This window comes from Hordeum vulgare, chromosome 3H (assembly GCF_904849725.1).
Source record: "Hordeum vulgare subsp. vulgare chromosome 3H, MorexV3_pseudomolecules_assembly, whole genome shotgun sequence".
In the NCBI taxonomy this organism is placed as follows: Eukaryota; Viridiplantae; Streptophyta; class Magnoliopsida; order Poales; family Poaceae; genus Hordeum; species Hordeum vulgare.
In genome coordinates, this window is record NC_058520.1 from 49,403,879 (window position 1) to 49,423,192 (window position 19,314).

Consider the following 19,314-nt stretch of genomic DNA (forward strand, 5'->3'; position numbering starts at 1 on the left):
GGCGCTCGCATGCTAGGAAACCACCGCGTGTGCTCACTCTCTTCTGTCAGACCTCCAAAGCGCAGCTCCCCTCCCTCTGCCGCCGGTCATGGAATCCTGCATAAACCCTAGGTAGAACATGTGATTGCATGGAAGAAATGGGGTCTGATCAGTGGCTGACAGATAGAGCAGTGAGCACGCATAGCTCCCTGGCATGCCCCTTGATGCTAAGGAAACACCATGGGTGCTCACTCTCTTCTGTCAACTTCCACACAAAGCACCCACCTCTCTTCTGCACATCACATATATATGTAATTAGCACACACACACACTCACATAGAGAGAAAGGGAGGGAGAGTTATAATGGCTGACAGAGAGAGAAGTGAGCACACATAGCTTCAAGCATGAACTTCCCCCATTAATTCACCATGCAAGAAAGGCACCATGTGTGCTCACTCTCTTCTGTCAGCCTCCACCTCACTCCCTTCCTCCCAACATAAAAAAACAAAGACAAGAACTGAAGAAGTCTCCGCCGAGAACAGGCCAGCCAATCTTCTCTCCCTCTTTCTCTCACCCCCCCTCTCTATCTCCCTTAGCTAGCTAGTCTACTGAGAGATCTGCTCATGTATATGCACTTGCATCTCTATAGAACATTACTGTTTATTTGGATGGTGAGTTGCGAAGGGGATAGTACGGTATTTATAGGAGAGGGAAAGGATGCACTAGTGGGGCTATGAAGCACCGTTCCCGTTTGAACGGAATAAACGGGGGGAGCCTCCATTGGCCGATTGATGTAACAAGAGAGAGATGAATTATACTGATAATAATTGTCTTGGCCACCACCACCACCACCATCACCTCCTATAGGTAGTAGCCACCTATCGCTAGCTTCTGTTCCATCTTGATCTCTTCAATTCCAATGTGGGACAAACATCCCATGGACGAGATAAGCTTTGCCTTGGACCGTCCAACCAACTACAGCAAGGTCGACTACTTTACATGCATTATTGCTTTCTGGGACCTAGCTAGAAGAGTTGATTTTTGAGATGCACAAGAACTGGGGTTTTATGAACTTGATCATGCTCCCTCCATTCTTAAATAGATGGACGTTTAGCACTCAAAATTTATCCATAATACTTCTATCTTCTCAATGCATGTTTTCTTTTTGCGGGTAATCTTCTCAATGCATTTTAAAGTAGGGAAAATGGTTTTTTCTTATCATATCGGAATCAAGATCAATCACATTCGACACATGGTCATCTTACTTTCTAGGACATGAGATAGGATAATTAAAAAGAAAAGAGATGATGATTTGCGTATTCCAATGGATTTTCTACTTCATTTCATAATGTGTCTTATAAAAACTTATGTACATTTATTTGAGTACGGAAGGAGTAGGTGTTATTCATGTCATGTGATGATTCGATTATGGTTATCTTTGTTTGTATATACTCTACCCAATAGAAAGGTGTGATAGCTCCCGGATGCCTAGGCACCCTTTATGAACGGTAAAATCAAAAAAATAGAAAACAAAATGAAAAAAATCTGAAACTTTGCATCATCAACGATGATCAAACTTTGTAGGTTCCTACAAGTTTTCATATCTAAATATCATGTAGAGAAAGATGTACAAACAAGTTTCAGATTAAAGCGTTAAAAGTGCTCAAAACTTCAAGCATTGAAATATTTTCCGTGTGTAGAGCTTCTCGAATAGTTTTTTGACATGAAAACTTGCAAACACCTACAAAATTTCATCATCTTTGATGCTGCAAAGTTTTAGATTTTTCTTATTTTGTCTTTTATTTTTTTGATCTTACTGTTCATAGAGGATGCCTAAGCATCCAAGAGCTAAAAATCCACTGTAAAAAATTATGCATCACAACAATGCAGAGGCTGAGGATTTAACCTCCTTTGCGAACAAAGTATCTATATAAGAATGAACTCAATACTAGTTCAATTTTACAGATTCTTTCTTTCCAGGTACACGGGACATGAGTCCAGATGCATGCACTGTGCTACTCGTACTACTGAATCTCTCTGATCGAAAGCAAGGACAGTAACACTCCCAATGCGCCTTGTAATTCTAAACCCAATTAACGCACATGCGCATCCTGCGCACCGCCTCTTCCGGCCAACCGCCGGCGGTCATGCCATCCTCTGACCTCCTCTATCGTTCTCTCTAGACTTCCTCCCTCTCTCATTGAAAATCTGCGCAGCAGTAATACTGTGCAGAATAGCCTGAACAAGTTGACATTTGACCACCGCAAGCTAGCTAGGCACTGTCAGTCTCTGTCACCTTGCAGGAACGGCTATGTAGAGAGTACGTGTGCGTATGCAATGCGATATGTTTAACAAGTGACTCTAACAACTTGCCCTAGCTAGTGGGAGCACGCGTGGGGCTCGACATTACACGCGTAGTTGTTGTTGAACCTACCCCCAAAAGAAGTTTTTTATCTTATTTTATTTAGAGTGAATTGTAAATTTATTTTAACTCCACAAAGCTTATGAAATTTCTTAAAAACAACTTCTTAATACCAATCTTTGCAACACGAAATACTGCCGATGGCTCCCTAAAAAGATTGTAGCCTTACCGGAGCAGCGGCATGCATCGCAAATCATACACCTATATAAAATTGATCACAATCTTCATAGATTACAAAAATCGTTTTGGGTCGCCCATCAAAAGGATGGTAAGCCATGAACGTTCTTAATTGTGGAATGGTCCCCTAATAAAGATACATGTCTTTGAACCACAAAATCTTCACCAGAACATTAAAATATGGCTTCAAAATCTTAATTGGTCACACTAAGGGGATGTTTGTTTTCAGGGATTTTTTGGTGTGGGGACTAAAAAATGTTATTTTTAGTCTCATGTGAAACAAACAGGAGGGACTTTTAGAGACTAAAAGGGGGTATTTGGGATTAAAGGAAGAAGCCCCTATGAGAGGGTCTTTTTAGGACTTTTTTGGCACTTTTTCCAATAGTGCCCCTATTTTTAGCATGCCATTTAATAACTTATAGTACATTGCTAGGGGTAATATGAATTTTTTGGATGTCATATAATGACCTCCAGTCCCTGTTTAGTCCATGGAAACAAACGGGTAGGGACTAGGGACTTTTTAGTTGAGACCAAAAAAAGTCCTGGGACTTTTGAAACAAACATGGCCTAACAAAAACGACAAACAACACTAAGGCCGCCCGTAATGGGAGTATCATAGATAGTATCATGCATGCCAACTAGGCAATTTCGATGAGGTGACATAGAATTAAATGAAGAAAAAAAGATTGACTATTATATCATGATACTGTATCATATTAAATGATGTGTTACTATGTGTCTTGTATGGCAATAAATGAGCTACCGTATAATACTAATATATGATACTATGCATTACGGACGTGGTATCATACATTAGTATCATATGCATGATACTAGTATTTGATACTACCTATTATAACCAGCCTAAGACAAACTAGGCTCCTTGCAAACGAATTTGTGAGGATGTAAACCTAGAATTTCCAAGGTCGGACACACCAAATTCAAGAAGACACAAACTCTCTAACTTAATGACTCCCATAAGACACTGCCGTAGAGAAGAACTGGAGTACCTTTATTCTTGACGGCATCCCACCCTTCGTCAAGACGTTACTGCTGAAGCCCAAAGAAATTATAGTAACAAGACTTTTGAATACACCTAGAAAATCCAACGTCCTCCTCACCTTGCCGCATGGTAACCAGGGGCAAGGGAACCGGCAAAATACGTGAAACCTGACCTCATAGAACCCTTTCCATTACTGCACAAACCAGCTGAGTATGTATTCCATGTGTACTCTCGCGAAAAAAAAGGAACAATGTATGTGTAAGGTATGAAAGAAACACATACGGATGCATACATCACGCTGATGCACAGGACGGTGGTTATCCTTCTTTTCGAAAAGAAAAATACATGGTATAGGTTTTGCTTACTAGGAATTACTCCCTTCGTCCAAATATAGTACATATTCGATTTTGAAGCCAAACCATGTAAATTTTGACCAACTTTTTTGAAACAATATATAAACATATAGAATACTAAATCAATACCATTAAATTTATCAAGAAATATATTTCCATATGGTATATATTTGAAATTGTAGACATTAACATTTTTTTCTATAAACTTGATCAAAATTTGTGAAGATTTCTGACAGCCTCTTTTTTGTAACTTCTATATTTGTATCTCTATATTTCAATAAAGAAAACTGTGAGGCTTTTGCCTTGTTGAGTAGTACATAGTATTTTTGTTTGTTTTCGAGATTGACTTTGCAAGAACTAATGACGCATTATATTATGAGGAGGGACTATTTTGTCTCCAGCAAGATTAATTTACTTGTTCGAAGAAACAGATACGTAAGCCTAGCTAGCTAGCTAGTGTCACATTGTAACTAATGTAGATAGTGCGTTTGAAGAATCCACTTTATACAAAGTAATATCACTAAAACTGCTTCTTTCCACATGTATTGGTAGTAAATTTCAACGAAATGATTGTCTGTGCAATAGTAGATTCTCACAATTATTTTACAGTTGTGCCCCACCGTTTGTCGTGAATTGTGTGGCTGAATTATTCCTTAGCAGCTCATGCGTATATCCATGGGCATTGAACGACGTGGTTCTATGCTCTTCTGCAATTATAGGTGTGCCATTTCATATTTAATCATCTGAATATATGCCTCACAATTTTTTCACTTCGCAAGTCATCAAATCAAATGATGCATGTCGGGCAGGCCAATCTCATGCACAGGCGATTACGTAGTTGAGCAACCATTTTGACCAGGGTAACATGCAATGGATACGGCTCACTGATATATTGTGTTTTTCTATTCCATCAAAAGCACGTTTTACGGTACAGGGACAAAAAGCATCTACAGCCGGACATTGCAAATATTATCCCTAAACGTACGTGGACGCATGCGATCAGTGAACGGGCGTGTTTCTTATTTGTCCGTCCACGCAACTACACTTCTCATTTTCTTTCTCATATATTCGGTCACTTGCATGTGATTGACGGAGTGGAAGAGAGAGAAAGAAAAGAATGAACAAAGAAAAAAAAGGTGATCCGGGATGGGGCCGCATCCTATATAAGTGGCGGACTGACCGGACGCGTCCGGACGCGTCCGCGAGCCCTCATATCTTTTCCATATTTGAGATGGATACGAGGGTTCGCGGACAGCCTAGTCGTATTGGGATGATATGAGGGGTTTGATTGGGTCAGCTTTTTTTCTTCTCTCTCCTATCCGGTCATTGATCGGATGCGTCCGCGGGCGTATGAGGGGTTATTTAAGGTGTCCGGATATATATGCTCTCATATGACTTTCCCAGTCCATTGTTTAGACGTCCTTCCTCCTGCTGTTAAGCATTGATACCCATGTCTAAAGAAATGATCTTTACTTTCTTATACTAGGATATGATATAACTTCCAAGGACCGCAGTTGGAAGGAATTAGCCCTCACCATACCCATATAGGCTTTACTTAGAGGTTTACTCTTAAGTATAGTGATGATATTCTTAGTTCAATTGTTTATTCAACAAGAAACTAGAAGTCCTATTAATAAATTCTACTATTGAGTTGGACTTCTTTTAGCCCTCTTTTTTCTCATTAACGACAAATGAGTCGTTCCTATATCTAGAGTATCAATTCCACTGTCTTTTGCTACACTAACCTTCCCAACCAAGATTCCATGTAGATTTTCTATAAAACCTGAACAATTTCTTGAAACTTGCTTCAACATGGAATTTTTTACGTATTTTGATTTATTTTTTCTAAAACTCGAGCAATTTCACCAAGGTTTTTCCAATTCCTGCATGTTGAAAATATCACAACTGAAAGTTGCCGTCAAGTCCACATATGTGATCCTCACCCTTGGTGAAAACAATCCATGGAATAACCTTCAGAGTTTACAACCTCCTCCTCCATGATATTCTTTACCTCCTATGTTGTACGAAATACCACGATTGCAACTAGTTGATACACAACAATACACTTTGCATGGAGCCAATAAAAAATTCAACTTTACTATACATTATGAAAAAATGAAATGGGAAAAGGCAAAATGCTTATATCAACAAAAGCTTCCACTCGAATGCCCATGCAAACACAATCAACTTTGCAACATATCTCTGTCCAATAAGAACGATAAAAGTTGTTGTAAGGTACATAACTGAAGAAGTGATGTAACTAATTCTTTACATGATATGGAAATCTTGGAAACATTTATCAAGAAGCATGTTTTGCGTAATGTAATTTGGATTTAATAGCACGAGGATATGACATAATGAAATATAACTGTTGTTATAGTGTAGGATTTGTCCCTCAGGGAACTCTACCACAAAACTTCACCTCCTACTGCGAGTGCCAGGTAACTTTGGTCCCGAAGAAGGATATACCCTGCACTATGACAATAGTTAAGGGATGAAAATACACTTATCATTTCGGATTTTGATAACCAGCGAACGTTCACTTGGAGGGCATGTCAAATTGAACGATTTTTATGACAATTTGTGTTGTCCTCCGATGGCAAATTTCCTCAGCAGGCATGGCAAATACGTCCAAGAATATGTCATCCCCATGACAACATAAATTGTCATAAAAATGTTTTGTTTCTCATGCACTCCAAGGTATGTCAGTACAATAACATTTCCCTGTCATTTAACCCAAAATCTTATAATTTCTTATGCTTACAGTTAGATGTTTGGCCTTGTACGTAGACAGGTCACCAGGAAATACCATGTCCATAAATATGGAATAACAATATGCGGCTAAGACAATAGCAACGTGAGTTGACAGGCAGGATATATACGGGGTGCTCTTAAAAGTTGGTTTATAGGGTAGCTGTGCTGTCCAAAGACAAGAAGATGAATGGATGAGGTAGCCAGTTCTATTCTGAAATGGGACGTACTCACGTACCGTATTTGGAAACCTTTGGTACCTCCCTTTTCCAATTCAAGAGGAAGAGCCAGCTTTGGCTGGGGATGTAACTCTTGTACCTGTACCTGGTTTATTCTTGGGAACGGACAAAAGGCACAAGAATCATGCAAGCATGCATTGAGGCAGGAAAGCAGAGCACATGAGCGTGAGGAATAAGTACGTTTTATGAGCGAGATGAACAGGACCAGATACCATTTCTAGATGGGCAGGCCAAAGGCGACGTCCTTGTGTCGCCATGCCATAGGGGGAGCCAGCCTTTCCCCCATATCTTTGCCATTGTTTATGGACGGGAAAGCTTCTCCGGCGCGGCATATACATGTATCGTTGATCGATGCATGTGTGTGTGTCGATCGATCTCGTCACCTTTTGCAAAAGCTGGTGAAGAATAGTTGGAATCTTTGCACCCTCGCCGGAGCTAATTGGAGTAGATCGATCCACGGATGGGTGTGTGCATGCTGAGCTAAGGCGTGCGGTAGCTACTGCTTTGGGCACGCTTGCATGCATCTATTCCTTGCCGATATGATTCCCCGGCGATTAACTAGCCGGTTAAACAATTGCAGAGGCTAGATATAGGGTACGTAGACACCCTTTGCTGGTGCCTGGTGGAGGAAGAAGAAGGTGCGTCTGTCTTGGAGTCAAAGAACGGTGCCCGGCCGACCTGTGTTTGGTCTTTGGTGTTCTGGCCGGCCGGCTAGGTTCAGCGAACTGGCCTGGCCGGTCCATGCGCACAACAGCTAGGCTAGCCGAACTAAAACTGTTTAAGCAGGTAGATGGCGAGGGCTATGCTAGCAGTACTTTGATCTGGAGCGCACAAGCACTAGCTCAAGCTTTCTTTTTTCAGCCGCAAAGTTAAAGACGCTGGGGTTTTCAACCTTACCATGTTTCTTAAAACGGAAATACTAAGTCACTTGTTGTTTGGCATGAATTCCGTGGACGGCCCTGCTTTCTTCCCCCACTTCGGCGCGGCCGACACAGAAGGTAAACACGTCCCGTCACTCCTTTTCCCTCTTCACTCCTCCTATATAGGCCTCTTACCTGGACCTGGACACCTAGAAGTAAACAGAATGATGAGATTTATTGGCGGCTTCAGGGTCGCTTAACCTGGACACTTCGAGGCGATTTCAACACCGCATACTTTCAGACCACTGCGAATGGACGTCGGAGACGTGCATGTGTGGCTGTTCTTTGGGATGGCCCCAAACTGCTTCAGGACAAGGATGAGATCCGCACACACGTTGATGGATTTTACAAAGATTTCTTCCGTCGACAGTTGCCATGTGCGATTGGCCTTCATGCCAATACTTGGGCGGCTGCAAATGCGGGTCTCCGATGGGGAAAATGATAGCCTTTGGGAGTGCTGTTCTTCCCCGATGAGGTGGAAATGGCAATCAAATCGATGAAACCTGACACGGCTCCCGGTCCAGATGGCCTTCGAGTCCAATTCTTTGTGTTATTCTATAAAGACATCAAAGAGGCGGTGATGGTAATTTTTTGGAATTTCTTTTTGGGGTGTTGGACGCATTTCGACTCATTATGGTGTCGTTACGTTGATCCCAAAGTAGTTTGGGGCCAATTCCAGTCCAACATAGTGATTAACATGATCTTCCGCATCCTAGCCAAGGCGCACGCCATTAGGGTCGCGCCGATGGTGGCTAGGATTTCTCATCCGAACCGATCAACCTTCATTAAGGGATGTTGATCCATGATGGGTCTTGGCGCTGCATGAGATCATTCATGAAGTTAAGGTTAAACGTCAAAAGGTGGTCTTTTTGAACAATGGTTTTTATAAAGCCTACGATGATGAGTTCGCGATTCCCTTGGAGAGATGATGCAGCACAAATGTTTTCATGTTAGAAGGATCATCCGGATTATGCAATTAGATAGTAGTGGTTTCACGACCATCAACATTAATCAGGATGCGGGAGCCTTATTTCAGCCCTTAGGGGGAATAAAGCAGGGGGGTCCATATTCCCCATTCTTGATTAATCTCAGATCCTCTTAGAGCAATTGTGGATGCGGCAAGGAATGTAGGTCATTTGCAAGGGGCCATGGCACACTTGAGTGCGGGAAGTGGAGTCTTGCACTTGCAGTATGCGAATGATACCATCCTTATGGTCGAGGGAACTTCATTGTATATAACAAACATGAAGTTCCTTCTTTATTTCCAGCAGATGTTAGGGTTGGCGATTAACTTTGCCAAGAGCAAAGTTTTGGTGATGACTTATATCGATCAACAGAGATCGGCCATGCCAACCTTCCTGATTGCCGCCTATGGATGCTTCCCATCCCTATCTAGGCCTCCTGTTTAGTGATTAAAAAAAATCCTCATGAAGGTTCACTATGCATGAATATCCATTAGTGGCGGGCTACGCTCTCACGGTCGCCTTCCACTCATCTCCTGCCACCGTAACTAAGATCAGTGGCGGAGAAGGCGCCCTCCACTGGTTGGTTTATTTCAGTGGCGAGCATAGCTTAGTGCCCGCCACAACAACCGTAGGTAGGCTTTTTTGTGTTTCTCTCTGTGCTCCACTGTTGTGTGTAGCAGCAATGGTCAAGTCCTTTGGCGCCCGCCACTTCTAGCAATCTAGGCCTACAGAAGAATTGTTGTCACACCAATGTTTCTCGCTCTCATGGCAACATTTTAGTGAGGCAGTTGCAATATTTTGTATTTGATTGTCGCGTTGCACTACACATATAGAATGTTGTCTCAGCATTCAAACAATCATCCACATGCATACATCACATTACGAATTTGATACAATAATTGCTAGTATTATTGGAGCAAACATATAGTATAACAAGTGCAAGAAAACAAATATGTCTCAACACATAATGAATAGTTTCACAAGTTGTTTTGAAGAAGTATATCTACCAACTTGGGTAGTCGGTGGCAATCGATGACCGCAATATGTTTTTGACTCGGTTATCGAAGTTCTTCTTCTTCTGGCTCTGGCTTAAAGTGTAACTTTCTGTCCTCACTTAAAACCTCCATCCTGATAATTTTGGCTAACGCCTTTTGAAGTCTCTCATCCTTTTTTGATAATTCCCCTATGGCCATGTCCCTCTCCTTCTCCTCGGACCACTTGATGACGTGACTATGATTTCGTAAATATTGACTTTTTTCAAAAAGTTATCCATGATGGCCATGTCATAGTAGCTAAACCTTTGGGAGGTTCATGGTAGCAACAACCGTTGATGATGAACTTGAACTCTAATTGTTGTAGTCTCATTTTTTGCAGTTCTTACACTTGCCTAGAGCATCATTTAGAACCTCCTTCAATCTGGTTCAATGCTTTTGTGGGTCTCTTTTTGAATCGAAGAAATAAGCCAAGCCCTGTGTCAACAATAGTGCGATTAAAAACCCATTGTCGGTCGCTACGTAGAAAATTGAAGAAATTAACATGGATGAGATCAAACCATAAGACCATGTATATGTTTCAGAATAAATGAGTGAACATTAGCGACTTAATTTTCGCATTAACGACTTAATTGTCGCAGTATGGCACAAGAAAGGTGTCCTTATGGGGATGCTTTGTAATCATGCATGGAAACCGTAGTCGATACGTCTCTAACGTATCTATATTTTTTATCGTTTCATACTATTATATTATAAATCTCGGATGCTTTGTATGGAATTATATAATTTTACTGGACTAACCTATTAACCCAGTGTCCAGTACCAGTTACTGTTTTTAGCGTGTTTTTGACCTTCTCAGAGAAACAGTACCAAACGAAGTCCAAACACAATGAAAATTTTCGAGGCTTATTTTTGAACATAAAGAACCCCTAGAAGCTTCGGGAGGTGGCTAGAAGAGCCAAGACGAAGCGTCGATCCCGCATGGCGCGTCCAGGGGGTAGGGCGTACCGTGCAGGCTCGTGACTCCGTCACGAGTGCCCCTGACCTAATTCCACTACTGTATATTCCAAAATACCGCAAAACCAATAGAGAGACAACCAAAATAGTTTTTTACGCTGCCGCAAGCATTTATTCCACCGCGATCCCATATGGTGGCCTTTTCTGGTAATCTGTCGGAGGGGGGAATCGATCACGGAGGCCATCTCCATCAACCTTGCTGCCTCAACACTAGTAGAAAAAGGGCCTTTTGTCCCGGTTCGTAAGGGCCTTCTGTCCCGGTTTCGGAATCGGGACTAAAAGGTCGTTACTAATGCCCTTGGCCTTTAGTCCCGGTTCATACACGAACCGGGACAGATGGGCCTCCACGTGGCCGGTGCGGCGAGCCCAGGCAAGGGGGCTTTAGTCCCGGTTGGCGACACCAACCAGGAGTAAAAGGCATCCACGCGTCAGCATGTCAGGTGCTGGGGTTTTTGTTTTTTTTTGGAAAGGGGGGGGGGGGTTAGGGGGTTTTCGGGGGTTAATTTAGGTGTTTCATATATTGTGTTAGCTAGCTAATGAATAGAGAGAAGTGTCCTCTCTTATCTCCGTGCTTGGTCGACGCTACATACTATACGTATAGAGGGGATTAGACACGCTAGCTAGTAAGCAAATGAAGGAAACAGAAGATCGTGATGAACATACGCATACAAAGAGAAGTGATATCGACCACCTCTCCTTCTCTGAGAGATTGGTCGAACAACAAGTTCTCGTATATCTATCCGACACTACTGGTTACATATATACAATATAATTATCTCTTACAATATAATCTCCTAATTAAAATTCAACTGATTAGGGTTCACATGGTATTCTCCATCTTTAGCGATCACGTGGTCAAGAAAGAATGCCGCCAATTCCTCTTGAATTCCTCGCATACGATCTGCTGGTAGGAGTTCATTTCGCATCCGGTATATCTAATTTGAAGAAGGGGGTCAATACATGTATATGAATAAATCAAACTGAACACAAATGATGGTAATAATATAAAATTGTGAATATTATTATTTACGCACGTCATATTGTTTGTCAGAGTAGCCCCGCTCAGAGGTCGTGTGGCGGATGGACTCGCAAATGTAGTATCCACAGTAATCATTCCCTGGTTCCTGCCACAACCACTTTACAAGAAATAGAGGTCAATCAAACTGATAATTAGCAAGCATGCTAAATGGTATTGATGAAACTAGCGCTTGAATCACTAGGAGATGCGTGGAACATGCTACTATAGTACTTACTTTCAGGTGTCTAAATTGCAGCTTCTTCGGCAGTCCCGGAGTTTTTGAGGTGAATTTTTTCCAAACCCTGCGAGACGAAGAAAACAATTACTTGATATCAGGAAATGAACAAAGTTACCGATATGGTGCGATAATGACCGATTTAACTTACTTATGTAGAATTTCAGTCATGTCCGCATACTCGTTGGGATCTTTTCGTCTCGAGTCTAAGACGGTTACTAGTCCCTGCTCAGGCTTAATCTCTAGGAGAATATAGTGGAAGCTGCGCACGCATGCATAACTCATCAATTACATTACTATAACCTTGACTAATAAGGGAAACCGAATATGCACAAGACAGTAACACTCACTGGAATTTGTAAGGGAAGAGTATTATAGCTTTGTTTTGATTCAATACAAACGATTGTAGCAGGTTGGCCTCGGGGTCTTTGGCCTGAAATTTAATCATAAATGCATCTATGAGATTTGTGTTAATGAACCCAATATCACCGATTTGTTTTTTCTTCAATTCGACGATCTTAAATCTACATATAATATAGCGAGGATAATTAAAAATACATGCAATGAAAGAGCTGACATATATATAGAGACTTAATGACAGAAGTAGTACTACTTACAGGCAGTAGCAAGTGATCATCAATTTATCGAGGGCCAGGAGATTGAAAAATGGGAAGAGCTCCTCAAATGGAACCATCAACAGTTCAAGTCCAACGAGGTCATTCTCCTTTCTAACTCTTAGCGTCAAAATATTACCCCCCAGACTCTTTGCAGGTTTTCATGTAGCAATCATGGAATCTTCGCATCATCGTTGTTAGAGATCTTTCATCTTTGACGAGAGGCTTCCCATACACGTATTTGTGTTCGTCCACCTCCAATAAATCAAAATGTGCATTGTTGAGCAGGTAATCTGCAGGATTGGTACCGGGCAACAAGATCCCCGGATGATTAGCGACCATATCGCTAGACACCTTGAGCGGGGGGAATGATTGGTTTGCTTGTTCGCCGAGCTGGGCAACTTTTTCCCCAGCTCGTTGTTCTGCTAACCTTTGATCACTGACAGTACTTCCCGACCGCTCTGCTTCGATAAATTACTTTCTAATAATGCGCTCATAGTTGCTTTTCGTGGGAGACTTTGGTGGTTTCTTCAGGGCAGCCAGAGTATGCTTCCCTTTTACCGGATCTATCTTCTCCTCCGGAGGTGGATGATTCTTTGCTTTCACCCCTTCAAAGAAGTTTTTCACTTTGTCTTGCACGATCTTCACGTTTTCCTCCTGGCTCACCTCGTATGGTAACTTCTCTGGAGTCTTCAGAGAAGGACCGCATTTGTATTGCCTGCCTCTGGCTGTACTGCTAGACGCCGGAGCAGACGGAGCGACTGCGGCTGTCTTTCCTTTCTTACGAGGCGGGGTAGAAGGACGACGCGCCGGAGCAGCCGGAGCAGCGACGGATCTCTTCCGCCCTTGTTGACGAGGCGGAGAAGGAGGAGGTTGGCTGCTTGGGCGCGTCAGCACAGGCGGAGAAGGAGGTGGAGTGCCGCCATGCACCGGAGAAGGAGACTGAGTGCCCTGATCACTCGCTGGAGGAGGAGGAGGAGGCGGAGGAGAAGACGGAGGAGGAGAAGGAGACTGAGTGCCCTGATCACTCGCCGGAGGAGGAGGCGGAGGAGGAGGAGACTGAGTGCCCTGATCACTCGCCGGAGGAGGAGGCGGAGGAGGAGGCGGAGTGCCCTGACTCGCCGGAGGAGGAGGAGGAGGCGGAGGCGTCCAGTTCGGAAGGTTGATGAGTTCCTTCCCCCATAGGCATGTAGTCTTCACAGAAGAACCCACCCGGATCTCCCCTTCACCCGTAGGGTGGTCAAGCTCAAGGTCCTCAAATCCGTCCATTATTTGATCCACCATCACCCTAGCATATCCTTCTAGAATTGACCGGCCGTGGTAGGTTGTGCCAGGTTCAGTAGGTAAAACAACTCCAACAGCCGCCTTGACTTTGAATGTCATCCATCGCGCCATAAGGTGGCAGTGTTGAGACTCTATGATAGCATCCACGGGGTAGCTAGCAGGAGCCGTGAAGACAAGGTCCAGTTGCTGAGTCTGCTCGGTGGAAGCCATGCTGCTTCTCCGCTGCGATGGCGGGGTAGCTTCAAGGGAAGCTTCGGCAGGTCGTTTGCTGTGATCTTCTTCTCGTTCCTCTAGCCCTTGTACCCTTTCGTGCAGCGCCTGCAGTTGGCTATGCTCCACTTTCTTCCTCCTCTCCTGGCATTTGTAACCCCCTGCGTCCGGAAACCCAACCTTCCACGGAACAGAGCCTGGCGTGCCTCGTGTCCGTCCAGGGTGCTCAGGATTCCCGAGGGCCATTGTGAGCTCGTCCTTCTCTCTGTCTGGAATGAACATCCCTTGCTGCGCTTTCTCGATGTACTCCTTAAGCCTCGTGACGGGTATTCGTAGTTTCTCTTCCATCCAAACGCACTTCCCTGATACAGGGTCCAAGGTTCCGCCAACCCAGAAGAACCAAGTCCAGGAACGGTCTGGCCAGTTCAATGTCTCTAGTTCGACCCCTTTAGCAATCAGGTCATTCTCAGCCTTGTGCCACAAAGGTCGGGCTTTGAGGTAGCCACCTGACCCCGTGCGATGGTGATGCTTCTTCTTTGCAGCATTTGCCTTGTTTGTCGTTGACATCTTCTTACTCTTTTCCGATGTCTTGTGGGCCACAAATGCACTTTCCAAGCAACCCGTAAATGACGAAAGTGCAATTAAAACAATCTGCCCAAAAGACAACTTTTTTCTATCAATTTTGTCGAGTCATTACACTGATTCAATAAATGATTATCAAGTGGTTCTTATTCGAAGAACCCTTGCCTTTTGTTTAGCTTGATACTAAATCATCGTGGCTCTAGTATGAATCTAAGGTTTTAATCGGATCATTGAGTGAAAAAGGAGCAAAGAATGACAAAAGACGAGACTCTACTAGTCTTCACTCTTGTGGTTTCCTCTTCCTCGGTTTCTCCTCCACCAGTAAGAATGGAACTGGAATAAAAAGTCGGGCCAGTCATCTCTGATCTTCTCAAACCGGCCGGTGAATTCTTGTGTAATTTCTTTGTCGACAAACGTTTTTAGCTCATTCTTCCACCTCCTGAATAGTTTTTCCATCTTCTTAAGAGCATGAGACTTGATCAATTGCTCTATAACTGGCTTCTCCGGATCCTCCTCTGGCGGTATGGTGAAATTTGCCTTAAGCGTTGTCCAAAGATCTTCGTTCTGCATATCAGAGACATAAGACACCTCAGGGTCTTCCTTCTTAGGCTTTAACCATTGCTGGATACTGACCGGGATCTTGTCCCTAACAAGAACCCCACACTGATTAGCAAATGCTTCCTTTGTCCGATACGGTTCAATCGGCTTGCCATCGCGCACGATTGCTGTGATCTCAAACCTTTCATCCGAGCGCAACTTTTTCTTCGGGCCTCGTCTCTTTACCGAAGTTGTGCTCGATCCGGAGGGCTAGAAAAAGAAGAAAGATGAGAGTTAATTAATATGTGCACATACGAAAACAATGAATGCATCAATTAGCTAGTCAGCACAGGCTTACCTAATATATATACCTGGCCGGACTCGGTTCAGTCACTGGAGCCATCATAATCATAGCCTTCTTCTTGTAACGGCATTAATGGGTCACCGGAGCCATCATAAGCATAGCCTTTTTCTTCACGCTGTCCTTCCAGACCATCGGTGTCGCTGAGATACGACAAGATGACATCACTTCCTTTTGCGATTATTTCCCCCAAAATCTCTTCTGTTTCTTCGTCTCGAGGGTGCTCCATAGTTTCTTGAAATATTTACAACATGACAATTATTATTCAAACATGACAGATGGATATATTAGTGGCAAACGTAGAACTAGCTAGCTAATCACAATAAGGAATCATATTAGTGGCCTCGACGTTGCTTCTCTAGGGTTTGGGGTGGCCTCGGCAACGCTTCAAGGGTTTGGGGTGGCCTCAACAACGCTTCAACGGTTTGGGGTGGCCTCGACGACAACGCTCTTTTAACTTGGTAAATTTGGGTGGCCTCGAGAGAGTTTGTCGGGTAGGGGCGCGGCGGGAGGGGGTAGGAGACCAACATCGTTTTTTCTAGGGTTTGGGTATCCTCGAGAGTTTTGGTCGAGCGAGAGGGCCGGGGGGGGGGGGGGGTGCTCCCGTGGTATAAGTTATCACGGTCGAGAGGGGGTATATATGTCGACCGCCCCTCATGTCGAAGTTATCCGGGAGGGGGTTATATCGACAACGACGACATACATACATGGGAAAATAATGTTATCGGGGAGGGGGTTATATCGACAACGACGACATACATACATGGGAAAATAATGTTATCGAGGAGGGGGTATATCGACCCCCCTCGTGTTGAAGTTATCGGGAGGGGGTATATCGACAACAACATACCCGATAAAAAATAAGAAGACAAATGAAGAAATAAAAAGAGGAGAAGAAGAAAGGAATAGAAGAGAAGCGATCGAAGAAAAAAAAGAAGAAAAAAAGGAGAAGAAGAAAGGAATAGAGAAGAAGAAGAAAAAAATGCCTCTTCTTTTTCTTCTTTTTCTCTTCTTATTTGTTTCTCCTCTTCTTCTCCTTTCTTCCTCTTCTTATTTTCCTTTTTTCCTCTCATTCTTTTTATTCTTCTTCCTTATCTTCCTAGCTATATATAATACTTTTCTAAAAATGTAACTTTTGCATATATAAAACTTTTTCTTCTTCTTGCTTCTTTTCCTAAACATATACAACTTTTCTAAAAATGAAACTAACCTAAAATGTACTAAATCAGAGAACATATATAGATAAAACTAACCTAAAATATACCCAAATATAGTAAAATCTAACTTTTATATGCACAGAGAACATACATATATAGATTTTCATAAAAATGCAAAAAACAAATCATCATATATATGAACAAAAAATCTAAAAAAGGACATATAATCAGATATGCACACATACATATACTCACACATATACACATAATCAGGGAAAAACATCATATAATCTAAAAAAACAAAGGAGAGGACAGGGTGGGCGGCGCCGACCTGACCAAGGAGAGGTGCGGCATGGTCAGGGCAGGGGCAGAGGCACGGCGCCGGCGTCGGTGTAGAGGGCGGCGACGGCGACGTGGTCGGGGCAGGGGCGACGGCGGCTGACTAGCACTCTCTGGCAATAGCTAGACGAATGTTGATTCTGTGACAACAATCCATCCCTTGCAATGACACCAGAAGAATGCTGCTAGCACTCCCCGACAACGAAACTAGAAGAATATTGTTGATGGCCCACCAGCGCGTGGGTTCGCAACAGTTTTCGAGGGTAGAGTATTCGACCCAAATTTGTTGATCGCCAAACAGGAGGTGACAGAATACTCTCGAGTATTAGCAGCTGAATGTGTCAGATTCAACCACACATGAAAGATTAGTATCTGCAAGCAAAGTAGTAATAGCAAAGTAGGATGATAACAACGGTGGCAAGGAACAACAGTAGTGACAGCAGTAGCAAGTAGAAAAGGTAGCAAGCGACAGTAGTAACAGCAACAACAGCAGAGCAAGACAAGTAACATCAACAGTAGGACAAACTCGTACGCAATGGGTCGGTGATTTGTTTGGATGATATTCATCATGCAACAGTTATAACACGGAGATATATGTGGCTAGCTCCCGTTCGTCATTGTGATGTAGGCATGCTTTCCGTGTGTCGTCATACGTGCTTAGGGAAAAGAACTTGCATGCCATCTATTGTCCATCCCTCCCGTGGCAGCGGGGTCCAAAAGGAAACTACAAGATATTAAGATTCTCCTTTTAATAAAGAACCGGACCAACACATTAGCACTTGGTGAACACATGAGCTCCTCAAACTATGGTCATCACCGGGAGTGGTTCCGGTTATTGTCACTCCGGGGTTGCCGGATCATAACACATAGTAGGTAACTACAACTTGCAAGATCGGATCTAAAACACACATATACTGCTGACAACATAATAATTTCAGATCTGAAATCATGGCACTCGGGCCCTAGTGACAAGCATTAAGCATGGAAAAGTAGTAGCAACATCGATCTCAGAACATAGTGGATACTAGGGATCAATCCCCATCAAAACTAACTCGATTACATGATAGATCTCATCCTACTCATCACCGCACGGCGAACCTACGAATAGATTACTCACGAACGACGAAGAGCTTCATGGAATTGGAGAGGGAAGAAGGTTGATGATGACGATGGCGACGATTTCCCCTCTCCGGAGCCCAAGACGGACTCCAGATCTGCCCTCCAGATGAAGAACAGGTTGTGGCGGCGCCTCCGTATCGCAAACGCGACGAAATCTTCTCTCTTTATTTTTTCTGGGACGAAAGTGAACTTACAGAGCTAAGATTGGGGGCGGCAAAGCCGTGTGGGCCCCACAAGCTTGCGCACCGCCACCAGGGGGGTGGTGGTGGCAGGGCTTGTGGCCCACTGGCCCACCCCCTCAGGTGGATCTTTGCGCACGTATTTTTCATATTTTCCAAAACTGTTCCCTGTAAATTTTCAGGACGTTCTGAGAACTTTGATTTTTGCACAAAAATAACACCAAGGCAATTCTGCTGAAAACAACGTCAATCCAGGTTAGTTCCATTCAAATCATGCAAATTAGAGTCCAAAACAAGGGCAAAAGAGTTTGGAAAAGTAGATACGATGGAGACGAATCAGCGGCGTGATCGGGGCAGGGGCGATGGCGATCGACGGGGCAGAGGGCGGCGACGGCATCGATGGGGCGGGTCGGGGGCGCGACAGAGGCACGTCGAGGGCGCGCGGCGTGGTCGGGGGGGGGGGGCATGCGCGATGACAGCGTGGTCAGGCCGGGCAACGATGGCGTGGTCGGGGGCGCGGCAGAGGCACGGCGAGCTCGGGCAGCCTGGCGTCGTCGTCAGAGGGATCGAAGGACTGATGAAATTTTCACAAGTGCTGGCTTATATAGCAAAGCCATTGGTACCGGTTGGTGCCACCAACCGGTACCAATGCCCCCTTTAGTCCCGGTTGGTGTCACCAACCGGGACTAAATGTCTCTTTTCAGAAGCCCGAAGGGCGGAAAGCAGAGGCATTTGGTCCCGGTTGGTGGCACCAACCGGGACTAATGGGGGGCATTGGTACCGGTTGGTGTCACCAACCAGGACCAAAGGTCTCTTTTCAGCAGCCCGAAGGGCGGGAAGCATAGGCCTTTGGTCCCGGTT